At 32.3% G+C, this 12,515-nt stretch overlaps 1 pseudogene; it reads left to right on the top strand.

The window, feature by feature from the left end:
- The first annotated feature begins 4,089 nt into the window (after positions 1–4,089).
- LOC123883966 lies at positions 4,090–5,210 on the top strand (annotated as a pseudogene).
- Positions 5,211–12,515: the final 7,305 nt, after the last annotated feature.

The following is a 12,515-nucleotide window of genomic DNA, read 5'->3' as shown; positions in this document are numbered from 1 at the left end:
ACACTAGGATTAAGAAAAGGCATACATATCAATAGGTTTTGGTATGCGTTGTAAGACTAAGTATTAATTCAGAGTAGTGAGTTTCTCTTCCTGGATTGGTATCCCCTAGAGTAGGTGTGGTTTGCATTGAACTGGGTTAACAATTACTTGTGTCGTTATTATTTTCAGTATTTTACTTCAATATAATTAAATTGATCCTGCGATCAAGTTGTCAAACTAATTGTCTGAGACATCTGGCAATCTACACAGTTGTCCTAGACATCGTGTATGACATCTGTCCTGCCGAGAACAGGATTTCAAATTTTTTCAAATTTCTTCTTAGATGTTAGAGATTTTATACCAATTTTTTAAGCAATAAATTAATGGAAAGAATGTAAGCATTTTATTCAATGATCCGTCTTTAATTTTTTTTAAATAATTAAGGTACCGTTTGACCCGACTTTTTTTCTACTTATTTATAATTTTAAGGAGAAGCAAGGCCAAACATAATATAAATTAAGCACTTATTAAATTAAAGAACTTTTTTTCGAATGAACAAAATTGAATGAAAGGAGCTTTGAGCAAAAGTTGTTGAAAGGAACTTTAGAACTCCTTACTCGGAAGGTCGCCTCATCGAATCCCGCTGAAGCAGCATTTGTCTTATTTTTTTAATATTATTTCAATATTTCTATTTTTACTAATTTAGTTTCCCGCACAATCTTTCTATTATTTTCCTCGGTTCCCGCAAAATTCTCATAGACTTTACCCTATATATATATATATATATATATATATATATATATATATATATATATATAAGATCTCTTTTATTGGGGATAGGATAACGAATCCAACTTAAAGCTTGATTAAGAGGTTTGTAGTTAATGACAAGGCGGGGAATACCTCTTTCAATTTCAGCTTGTTTGTTAACATAAAAAGCCGAGCAAGACCAAGGACTCTTGCTTTTCCTAATTAAACCTTTAGATAGAAGATCTTTAACTTCCTTTTGGCAAATTTGAAGAAGCTCTTCATTCATTTGAATAGGTCTAGCTTTAGTAGGTATAAGTTTTTCCCTAAAATCTTTCTCATAAGGAAGGTCAACAATGTGCTGCTTTCTTTCCCAAAAGGCATTAGGAATATCAGAACAAATTGTAGATTGTATATGTTCTAAGAGAATTTGGATTCTCTGTTTGGTTTGTGGTTGTTGAATTTGGTTATCAATGGTTTTAAAAGAAATTTCTTCTTTTAAAAAATTAATTTGATTTTGTTTGTAGTGTATTGGATTTAGGTCTCTAATAATAGGTTTCCTGATAAATCTAAAGATAATAGGTTGACCTAAATGCTGAGTAATAATTCCTTCATTTGTAATTTGTAAGGGAAAGAGTGATCTTATGAAAGGTGTACCTAAAATGACTTTATTTTTAAGATTCTTAACTAGTAAGAAAGGGGTATTAATCTTAAGATTCTGATTTTCAATTATCGTTGTGGATAATTTATAATTGATTTTTAATTTAGAGCCACTAGCAGTACTAAGTTGTTCTGAGGTTTTCTCAAAGTACTTAGTGGGAATTAATCCTTCTAAAATACAGTTAGAATCAGCCCCTGTATCGAAAAGGGCTGTAGTTTCAAGGATAAACTCTTTAATGAAAATCCTAATATCTATATAAAATTTTTGGATTTTAAGTTGATTGATTAAACCCAAGAAGTCTTCATCTTCTTGTTTTTCATGGAGCTGATTATTACTAGTAGTAGGATTGGTTGGATAAACTTCCGCAGGGTTATCATCAATGCTTTCATATTGTTGTAATTGCTCGAGAATTAAATGATGGTTATCTTGAGTTTGCTTTAACTTCCTAATTTCAATTTTAAGATTATTTATCTCATGCTGGAGATCTTGTATAGTAACAGGTTTAGTGGTAGCTTTCTCTAGTCTTTTGAAAGTATCCGTAAGATTAAATTTATTTGTAACTAAAGGATTTTTAGTTGGTTTAGCCACAAGAGAAGATTTTAATCTCTCAAGATAGTCTTTCTTAACTTGAGGGTCAGTAATAGAATTGATGGCTTCGAAAAGGAGATCTTGTTCCTTAGTGAGAACATTAATTTGGCTAGAGGAACCAGACTCATCCTCAGATAAGTCATCATTTTGAACTTGGTTCAAATCCTCAGAAGATTCAGGGACAGAGTCATCATCAGATGTCTCGATTAATAAGTTATTAATTTGTTCTTCAAGCTCTTGATCAAGGTTAAGAGCTTTTATTTTTCCCTTAAGCCTGCAATATTTACTTATGTGACCAGGTCTGTTACAATGGTAACAAACAACCGGGGACCTAGCTTTTCTAGGAAAATTATTTCTGAAAGGAAATTGATTATCTGGTTTATCTGGTTTATCATCAGTGTTGGGTTTCCTATAAGGTTTGTGATGTCTATTTTTATAAAATTTTGGTTTAGGTGGGCTATGCTTGGGTTTGGATTTTGGTTCCTTAGAACAAGGTAAACCGAATTGTTCGCAGAAAGTTCCCATGTCTTTACGATTTATAGATTTTTCTTTGGCGAGTTGTTTTTGTATTTTATCGTCTTGACAAATCTTGAGGGCAACCTTTTGAATGTAATCAATTAATTGCCCATAGCTTAATTGGTCATAAGGAATGTCTCCATTAGGGTTTTGGCTCCTAAGCTTTTCTCTGACTTTGTCTCCTAAAGATTTAGGGAGACCGGCTAAGAATTTTTCTTTCCAAAAAGGTTGATGACTATCTTCTCTAGTGTAAACTCTAGTAAGTTTTTAGGTATTTCCCAATTGTCCAATTCTTGATTGATATCTTCAAAATTAATTTCTTCTTTGAAGATTTTGTTTGAAAAACTTGTAGGTTGATTTTCAGTAATAGAAGAAGAAGAAGGATGAGAAGATTTACAAGAGAGTCGTGAGGAAAGAGATCTAAACATTAAAAAGGTTTTAATTTCTTCACCCATTAATACCAGTGCCATCATTTGGTTAGATAGAAATATAATTATTAAATACGAATTAATAATTTATTTTCTAATTTATACTTTAGAATTGACCCATTACTAGTTTTATAGTTGAATCATCCCATTACCATAAGTGTATTAGTCTAAATCTAAACATTCTATAAAACATCGACAAATTAGACTTATTGCCCATAAAAGGGTCTTATTGCTACAGTTGTATAGAATATTCAGAAGCAGAATAATTGTCTTTACTGTTCATGAATAGTAGTATGGAATGACATGCCATAAGTAGTAACATGGATCAGCTGTAAAGTATAGATTAGATAAACAAATTAATAATTCATTTTTAATAACACATTCCTACTTCCCCATCAGGCTCTGATACCAACCTTGTTTAATATATATATATATAGCTAAATGCTAAATAGTGTCCCATGAGCACTTGTTAAGGATTCAAATTTAGAAAGTTTTACTTAAAAATAGTGTAGTCAATACAAAAAAAGTCTATATTTTGATATTTTTCATGCACAACTTTTATTTTATTTCTTCTTTTGGTTCCTTAACTAGTGCCCCGGGAACACTGATTAGCAAGACCCATATATATATATATATATATATATGTCTCCTACTTCTTTCATTTCCAACCACACAGCAGCCGTCCCTATCAAATTCTTTCTGCAAGTGTCAGGTTATCTTCTTGTCTTTCTTTTATATATAATATACTATGTGATGTAATAAGGATTTTAGTTTGTATGCGATATTCCGTCTTTCTTATAAGTAAAAAAAAATTGTTTTTAGGTTTATTAAAAAATCAAAATATTTGACTGATATGATAGATCAAATATATCAGTTTTTTAAACACCTTAAAAAATTATTTTTTAAGTTATATAGTGACTGGAGGAAGTATATAGCAAAATTTTCATTGATTCAAATTTTATATCACCGTCTCCTTTTGTTTCATTGTTCCTTGGACAATTTTTTTATTATAATTTTTGTTAGACTTGTAGTTCTTCCATACACCCTATTATAAATAAAATGAAATTGATTACTATATGTATTTTTTAATTAAGTAAATGATATGTATTTTTAATGTTCAAAATGACAAAACGATGTGTCTAAGTGCTTGTTGTGAGTATGTATTTTTTTTTAGTATAATAGTGAGCGCCAATTTGACTTGGATGAGTTAGTTGATGTTTAAATTAAATCAATTGCATGTGTATTTTTTAGACAAGTTATATTTTCTAATTTTCTACTATAATGCAGCAATGGCTACCAAAGAAAATCTTTCATGTAAATCTGAAAATTTAGGAAAAGCAAAATGGAATGTTCAAGTGATACTAAAATTTCACTTGACATTTGTATGGATGAGATTCGAAAGTGTGGGAAATCAGGAATTGCTTTTAGGCATAAGAAATGGGAAGAGATACGCGAAACATTCAATAAAAGTGCTAATAAAAATTATACTAAAAAACATTTGAAGAATAGAATGGATAATTTGAGAATTGATTGGACCACTTGGAAACAACTATTGGGTAAAGAAACAGGCTTAGGATGAAATTCTCAAACAGGAACTATTGTGGCTGATCCTACATGGTGGGAAGCTAAAATCAAGGTGAGTATTACGAATATTTTATTTTTTATTTGGTGAGTAAGGGAATGATTTGTCTAAATCTCTTATCCTTGCTGGTTGCGCTGGAGAATGTGAAATATGCAAAATTTCGATGTCAAGGATTGGAATTTCGTGATGTTTTGGACTTTATATTTGGGGAGACTGCGGTAACAACTCAATGCCAATGGACACCGGCTTTAGGAGTGCCACTTGAATTTGATGGCAAAAATACTACTGATGATGTGTCACTGGAGAATCTTGAATCTGATGACGACGACGTTGTCCTTGTAGAAAATACTCAATCAAAAAAGAAAAGAAAGGTTTCAATGATATATGTGATAAAGGGACAAGGGGTAAGACCAAGGCTGGGACTGCGACAACTATGAAAAACACATTCGAACGATTAGTTCAAGCAGCAGAAAGTCACAATGAAGTTGAGAAGGCTGAAATTACGGCCAGTTCTCATGTTCATGGACAATACTCAATTCCTGATTGCGTTAAAATATTGAAAAGTGTAAAGGAGGATGGACTCTTGGATGGTCAACAATTTAGTTATGCTTTGGGGATGCTTAAAGATAAAAGTAATAGAATCCTACTGATGTCCTTAAAAGATTCTACGAATGCTTTGGTAGACTGGCTTCTATACATGTATAAGTGAGACAAGTATCTATATATATAATTCCTAAATAGTTCTCCTAACCCTAATCCACTTAGACCAATCAAATTGTTTCATTTAGCCACATCATCTATTTAAATTCAATTAATCACTCTACAATGCCACATCATTTCTACTTATATTATTATTATTATTATTATTATTATTATTATTATTATTATTATTATTATTATTATTATTATTATTATTATTATTATTATTATTATTGTCATCTCTATACTTTTCATATTCTACATTTATATATTTATGGCTTTTTAATATGCATTCACTCAAACCTTTACTTAGCCTTTACTTTTTTTTGTCTAATATAATAATTTTTGCTTACTATATTATAATAAAGAGAATACAAAAATACACACTAATTAACTTTGTAACGTAATATATTTTTCATCTCTTAAATAACCATTCAATTTTCATCTCTTGGACTCTTCTACCAATATTTTAATATATATGTTACAATTGTTTTAATTTATATCCTATTCATATTTTCCTAACTAACCATTACGAATGTTAGAAACAAATATTTTCATCCCCTAATGCTCAATCATGTGCTTAACAAGATTACCATTTGTTTTTTCGGTTGAATGTGAGAATAGATTTTTTCATATCTTATATGTGCAATTTCTCTTTCGATTATCTTGCCTCTTCATCTTTTGTGCATCAGGTATAAATACTTATGTTATTTTCTAAAACCATGATTTGTTGTAGTTATTTTATTTTTTGCAAAAATTAACTTTTTGCATAACAAATAAAATTAAGAGAAATTGACATTTTTTCTAAAACCATCAGGTATATATACTTTATTTTTAATTGAATTATGTAATAGTTGTTTTACTTTCCTTTCCTTTACTTTTTTTTTATTTTTTTTATTGATATACTTATTTTTATAATTTTTGATTTTAGGCTTTGGGTCATCATCTCTTACTCAAACGAACTGAACTGTGAGGTTGATGCTCTTCACATATGTCCCTTTGGAATATTTTTAAAAGGTATCTACCCTTTAATTTTATTTGTTTTATTTGAGTTTTTCTAATTCTGTCACTATTTATATGTCAATTGTGTGACTTAGATTTTGTCACATCTCTTTTCATCCAATCATTTGTGTGTTTTGAAATAGATTTATATGTTGTGCGGAGATATATCATATTACTCCTGTATATATAAATTTTAGATAGTTATTCTGTTACTCATGTAAAGTAAATCATAATCTTTAAATCAATAATATTTCTTCATTTAACCACTCACTTACAATGCCACACCACTTTTCCTTAGAAAATAAATCTTTTGAATATTGGATTATCTATTTTATTATTATTATTTTGATAATATTTAATGTTTCAGTTTTATACAATTGTAAAATAAAAACAATCGCATCACACCCGTGCATCGCACGGGTAAGGGTCTAGTGATTGACAAAAACTATCTAGTATTAATTAGGTTAAAGTTCAACTATAACAAACTTTTCTATTTATATTTACTTTTATGTTTTGGGTGATATTTTTCTTAATGTTATTTTATCTGGTATTCTCTCTTGTTTGTCTTTGAATGTTAATTCATAATTTTGTATTGATATTTATGTTGATGGTGTGATTCGCGATACTTAAAATAAAATAATGTTTAATTTTTACCGTAAAAAAAATAAATCAATAATGTTTGTACCAAAAAATATAATGTATATACTAAGTCAAACATAAAATAGAATTCTTATAGAATTGCCAAACAACTTTAACTTTTTTTTAAAGCTCTTACTTTTAACCTTGTTTAAGAAGTAGCTTTTAGACCATAAAAAAGCCGGGCCAAACGGAGCCTAAGTCTAATTCAAAAAATTCAAATTTATTAGGAATGCTTTATAATATTTTCACATAAACAAAATTGATCAATATAATGGGTTATCAGGTCTACAATTATATATCTAATTTTATTTTTAAAATACTTGTATCACTTAGTCTCCTATACAAATTATGGCTGACTTTCTTCGTAATCATATTAAACGACAACCCATAATGGAAAAACATTTATTCCAATTAAAATAATCTAAATATAAAAATTATATAATTTTTTTAAAATTAGCCACTATAAATTTTTTGGTGGATTTCATTCTTTACGATGATTGTAATTGTTTTTACACCTATAATATAGGAACAAGTGAAAAAAGAGTTTTCACTAAAAATATATATTTAAAATTAATTATAATACTCATTATTACGACATAATTAAAAATTACAAAAAACTAATCATGTTTGCACTAAAACGTCAGAAACAATTACACATACGTTCAATCGTATCTTTTGTCAATTTTTTAACAAAATATCACAATGTGAGAGAATAATCTTTTTTCCTAAGAATTAAGTTTGATTTCAATATTTTTTTTTTTTTAATGGTGGCTCAGTTATATCTTTTAATATGTCTTTCATTAGAATAAGGATATTTTATTTATGTTCGATACAAATATGACTTTTTTTTTTATGTTATTGATTTTATTTACTATTTAGATAAGGATAATTCTTTTTGAAAGTTTTTACATTTTTTTATTAAGAGTTCGTTTTTAACATTTGTGGTTGGGCTTCCAAATTTTCGGGGCCAATCCTGATACTTATAAAAAGATGGAAAGCGCCCTGTTAGAGATTTCTCTTGAGAAACACGAAATCAAGAACCACTAAAAGGTTAACGGAGGTCGACATGAGTTTCCTAGTGTCTCTAATTATATGTTTATTGCCTACTAGGATGATCTACTAATTGATAATGTAGAACAAATTGAGAAAGAGAAGATTGTCTCGTAAAAGGATATGGTTCTACAACGCTAATGGATGGACCATGATAAATTTATGATCATTATCCTAATTGAAATGATAGCAATGTGTGTAACACCCAAACCCATTATTGTAGTGATTCTGTAACACCCCGTTTTTCAAAACATAAAAAGGGGTATTATTTTTTTTTATTTAAAACAACACGCTTAAATAAAATGGCGCTCGTGAACGCCCGCAGCTATCTCGGCAATTCATCATTCAATAGAAAATAAATATAACATCAACACGTTATATTACAGGGCTTCCTCGAAGCAAAGTGTGTACCTGAATAATTTACATACAGCGGATACATTAAGTTCATCAACCAAAAGACACGAGTTATGAACCGAATATATCACAAGGCCAAAAGGCACTAAACATGTCTGAGTATAAATGTATAAGACATACAGTCATCCAAAATACAAACTAGGCCCTAAGCCTAACCAAAATGTAGCCTAACAAGTGCTAACATCTACTCTCCGGCATAATCTACGAAGTCCTCGCCATCCACACGACCCACAGTCTCGCTAGGCTCTCCGTCATCTAAGGTGGGGGATAACCCGTTCATTTATCACATACAAAGCAAGGGTCACCATCTGGAAACAGGAAATACAAATACCAAATACCAAATAGAAAGCGGCTAAACACTTATCATTTTCCTCAACACACGCATAATAAATAAAATGCGCACATAGCCTAATGCAAACCTCTAATGAATGAGTGTGGCACCCCGTCACAGGATCGCCACGGTAACACCCCGTCACAGGATCGTTACATGCATGAATTATTTCCGGAAAATATCCTCTCATAAAGGAGAGTCGTAGGTTTCTAGCAACACCCCGTCACAGGATCGTTACCTCTACTATCATCAACACAATCTCAAGGATTAGAGTGGACACCCCGTCACAGGATCGTCACACTCCGTGACACCCCGTCACAGGATCGTCACACCCCGCGGCCCACTCGCGCGGCCACGTACTATGAGTGCATGAGCATACGATACCCCTATCTATGCCATTTCAACACATTACATATATTCCAAACCAAATTATATGTAAGACCAAAAGCAACATGTATTCATTACGAACTCAACTCGAGAATACATTCACAATCATGCCAAGCACAACAAGCAAAACAACCAAGCACAACAACAAGCAACCAAGCACAACAAGAAAGCATACCCTAATGCTATCGACGGAATTTAAATACGGAAATAAAAACGGTGCCCTTACCTCGGCAATGCTTCCAACCAAAAACCACAACGTTTCACACTATATACCGTTTCGCGTTTCCTAAAAATAACGAGCGGACAATGAATAAGTTTCTCCCAAAATATCTTAACGAAACTAAACCTATCAACAAAGGTCTAGAGGTGTCTAAGGCACTTCCTAACACTCTCAGATATTATATTCGAGTCCTCTCCATAGTGATTAAAAATTCCCGAAGTTAAATACACTATTTTTCACAAAACAAAACATTTTCGTTTTCAAAGCATACCATTGCTCTCTATGGTTTTAAACTTCAAAGGACACTTTCACACACTACCAAAACACTTGAAAACAACCTAAAAATTTTACGAAAATATCTCGACAAAATAATCGAGTTTTTCTTGCGTCGCAAGTTTCAAGTTTTTCTTTCCAAATACCATCCTATAATCATACTTTGACCCACCTATGATCATTTCATCAAAGCATGATCATTTTTCCCAAAATTGTGGACTTAGAAAAATTTCACAAATTTCCCCCCCCCCCACAACCTTTAGGTTCGGCCATTGAAAAAGGAAATGGCACTTCCGCTCAAAATTTTTCGCTTCCGAGGGCATGGTAATATCCCATAATACCCCCGAGTCACTAATCCAAGCCCCAAAAAATTTTCCGGGCAAAGCCTCTAATTACGAAAAATTCAATTTTTGGTTCTTTGAGTCACATACAACACCAAAACCATTTTTACCCAAAACGTTTTGCATGGTAATTCGCCCTAGGCCACAATTGTGCCTCCCTCAAAGCCCTAACCAATTTTGAAACCTCTCCCACTCTTTTCCGAAATTTCACATGACCAAAAGTTTTGAAAATGTGAACCGCACCCAAAATTTTTCCAATGCCAATACATATCAAGCCTCTATTAGTTCACAAGCCTATGGAAATGATCAACCAATTCATTTTGAGGGTCAAAACAAGAATTTCCAAAAATTTGTTCATAAAATCCTCAAGAACACACACAAAAATATTTTTCCTTGTTTCACAAAATCAAAGCCATTTCCTAACATCCATTTCCCTACAATGCTCATAAACAACACCAAAAATAAAAGCACAACACAAGTTTTCAAAGTTATGAGCATTTTAAATCAATTTTTCAAACCCTAACAAAAGATTTCATGAAAGTTTTAATCACCATGGAAACCAACATGTGCCAAGCTTAAACAAGCTTATAAACTACTCCTAAACACTTCCCTAGAACCACAAACACCCAAAACTTATTCTAGAAAATTTAACTCAAGAACAAGTCATGGCAAACTCTAAAATTATTCTAGAAATCATGACTTTTAGCTAGACAAAAGCATGGAGAAGATGAGTTACCTTAAGAGGAGTGATTTCCTTGCAAGTTCCTAGTTCCAAAGAGACAAATCCAAGCTTGAAATGAGATGAAATGGTGAAGGATTGAAAATTTTGGTGATGGAGGAAAGGAAGAAAGAAAGCCACGGCAATGAGAGAAAGAATGAGAGTCTTGTCTGATTTTTCTAAGTCAACAATGATGAAACCTCCTTACTATTAACTTGTCTTGTTGCCTAATGGCCTTTGGATCAAATACTAAAATGTCATGATCAAACCCTAGCCCTTGGATCAAATACTTGGCCAACTGGCAATCTAAAATAAATATCTAGATATTTCTTTAAGCTCTCATCTCTCGCTCGCAGGCGAGTCGCATTACGCTTACGGACCAAACTCGCGAAACTAGAAAATTTAGAAACTAAACGTTCGCCTTAAACGATTTCCAAAAATTATCGCGAAACATTTTTCCCCGACTGTATTTTTCATTCCTAACTCTTAAAAATATTCTAAAGTCATATCCCAACTCAAGCCGATATATAAAGTTCCCATCTAAAATATAAACGGATTCGGAGTTAACGAAAATTCGGAACAGCGGGTAAACTATTGCCCGTTTTTTCAAAAACTAGAATAACGCGAAAAATAAAATTCCAAGGATACAAGAACATCCTCCTTCCTATAAGAAGACTAGGAAAACAAACCCCGTGCCATTCCGACACTCGAGCACAAAACAGGCACGATCTCAGCAAACTATGTCGTTATAACGACGATACTCGAACTAATAACCTTCGAACCCTAATTAACCTATCCACAACCCATGGTCTTTCAATCGAAGAACCTAAAAATCATTCCCTAGCTCAACAAACAAACTTCGGAATCGAAATCTACGCGAAAAACTAAGCAAAATAGGTTCCGGGTGCAAAAATCCCTAAAAAGTCAACAAAAGTCAACCCTCACAAACCAAGCCTGCGCGCGTTGCGCCAGGACCAGAACCTACAGGATTATGGGTCTTACATTACTACCCACCAAAAAGAAGTTTTGTCCTCGAAACTAAAGCAAGAGTAACAACTCAACCAGTTATTACTAACACCCACCTGGACACAACCGTGCACCTATCGCAGCCCTCCACAAAGAATTTCCACAAACACTACGCACTACCAAAGCTGGAAAAACTAGTTTATTCCAGTCAACATGATGCTGTCTATTATTAACAAGAGATCAAGGATGATCAGTTCCTCAATTTGTCAATAGATAGCCGACAATCATGATGGTGGTTTAGACCATCTTCACCTAACTTTAATAATGTTTTTTTTTCTTTGCCACTTGTGCTCCAGGTCCTCCGAGGCACAAGGGTCCAACAATTCCTTCGTGGTTTTCTTAATGTTTTCCTCACTTAATTACTACCTCGACCTTGTCAACGAGACACGACGCTCAAAACACGTCGCTTGAACTCTCATGCTTTCACTCATAAAACATCCTTAGAGTATCATCCAACAACAAGTACGATGTTATCACAGCAAGTACCACCCAAACCATTGCACTTCGAAAGAAATTATCATCTCAAAAGAAGAACTTCACCACTTCGCCCATATCCATATGTCCTTAATCTTTCCTTTAATATCATAACTGTGTAGACCCGCATGTTCACATTTGAATCTCATTCCAATCATGGCCTTAGTAATATCATCCCAGCATCTGGTTGGTGATCCAAGTTCCTCATTTCATTTTTTCTTGACACTTGCCAACTTTTATTATCTAATTCTCTTGGACTCCCTTTATCTAATTCTCAAATTTCCAAGAATCAATTTCTTATGCGTCCACTTATTTTCCAAATTAATACTTAGCTTATACTTGCCAGCCTTAGCATAAAACGTTTATCCTTGTTGACTGTCATCATTGGCACAAAACATTTTAAATTGTATTCTCATTCTATTTCTAAACATCTCTCGGGT

This window comes from Trifolium pratense, linkage group LG5 (assembly GCF_020283565.1).
Source record: "Trifolium pratense cultivar HEN17-A07 linkage group LG5, ARS_RC_1.1, whole genome shotgun sequence".
Classification (NCBI taxonomy): Eukaryota; Viridiplantae; Streptophyta; class Magnoliopsida; order Fabales; family Fabaceae; genus Trifolium; species Trifolium pratense.
Note: the sequence above shows the minus strand (reverse complement) of the source record. Positions and strands in the feature narration are given on the sequence as shown.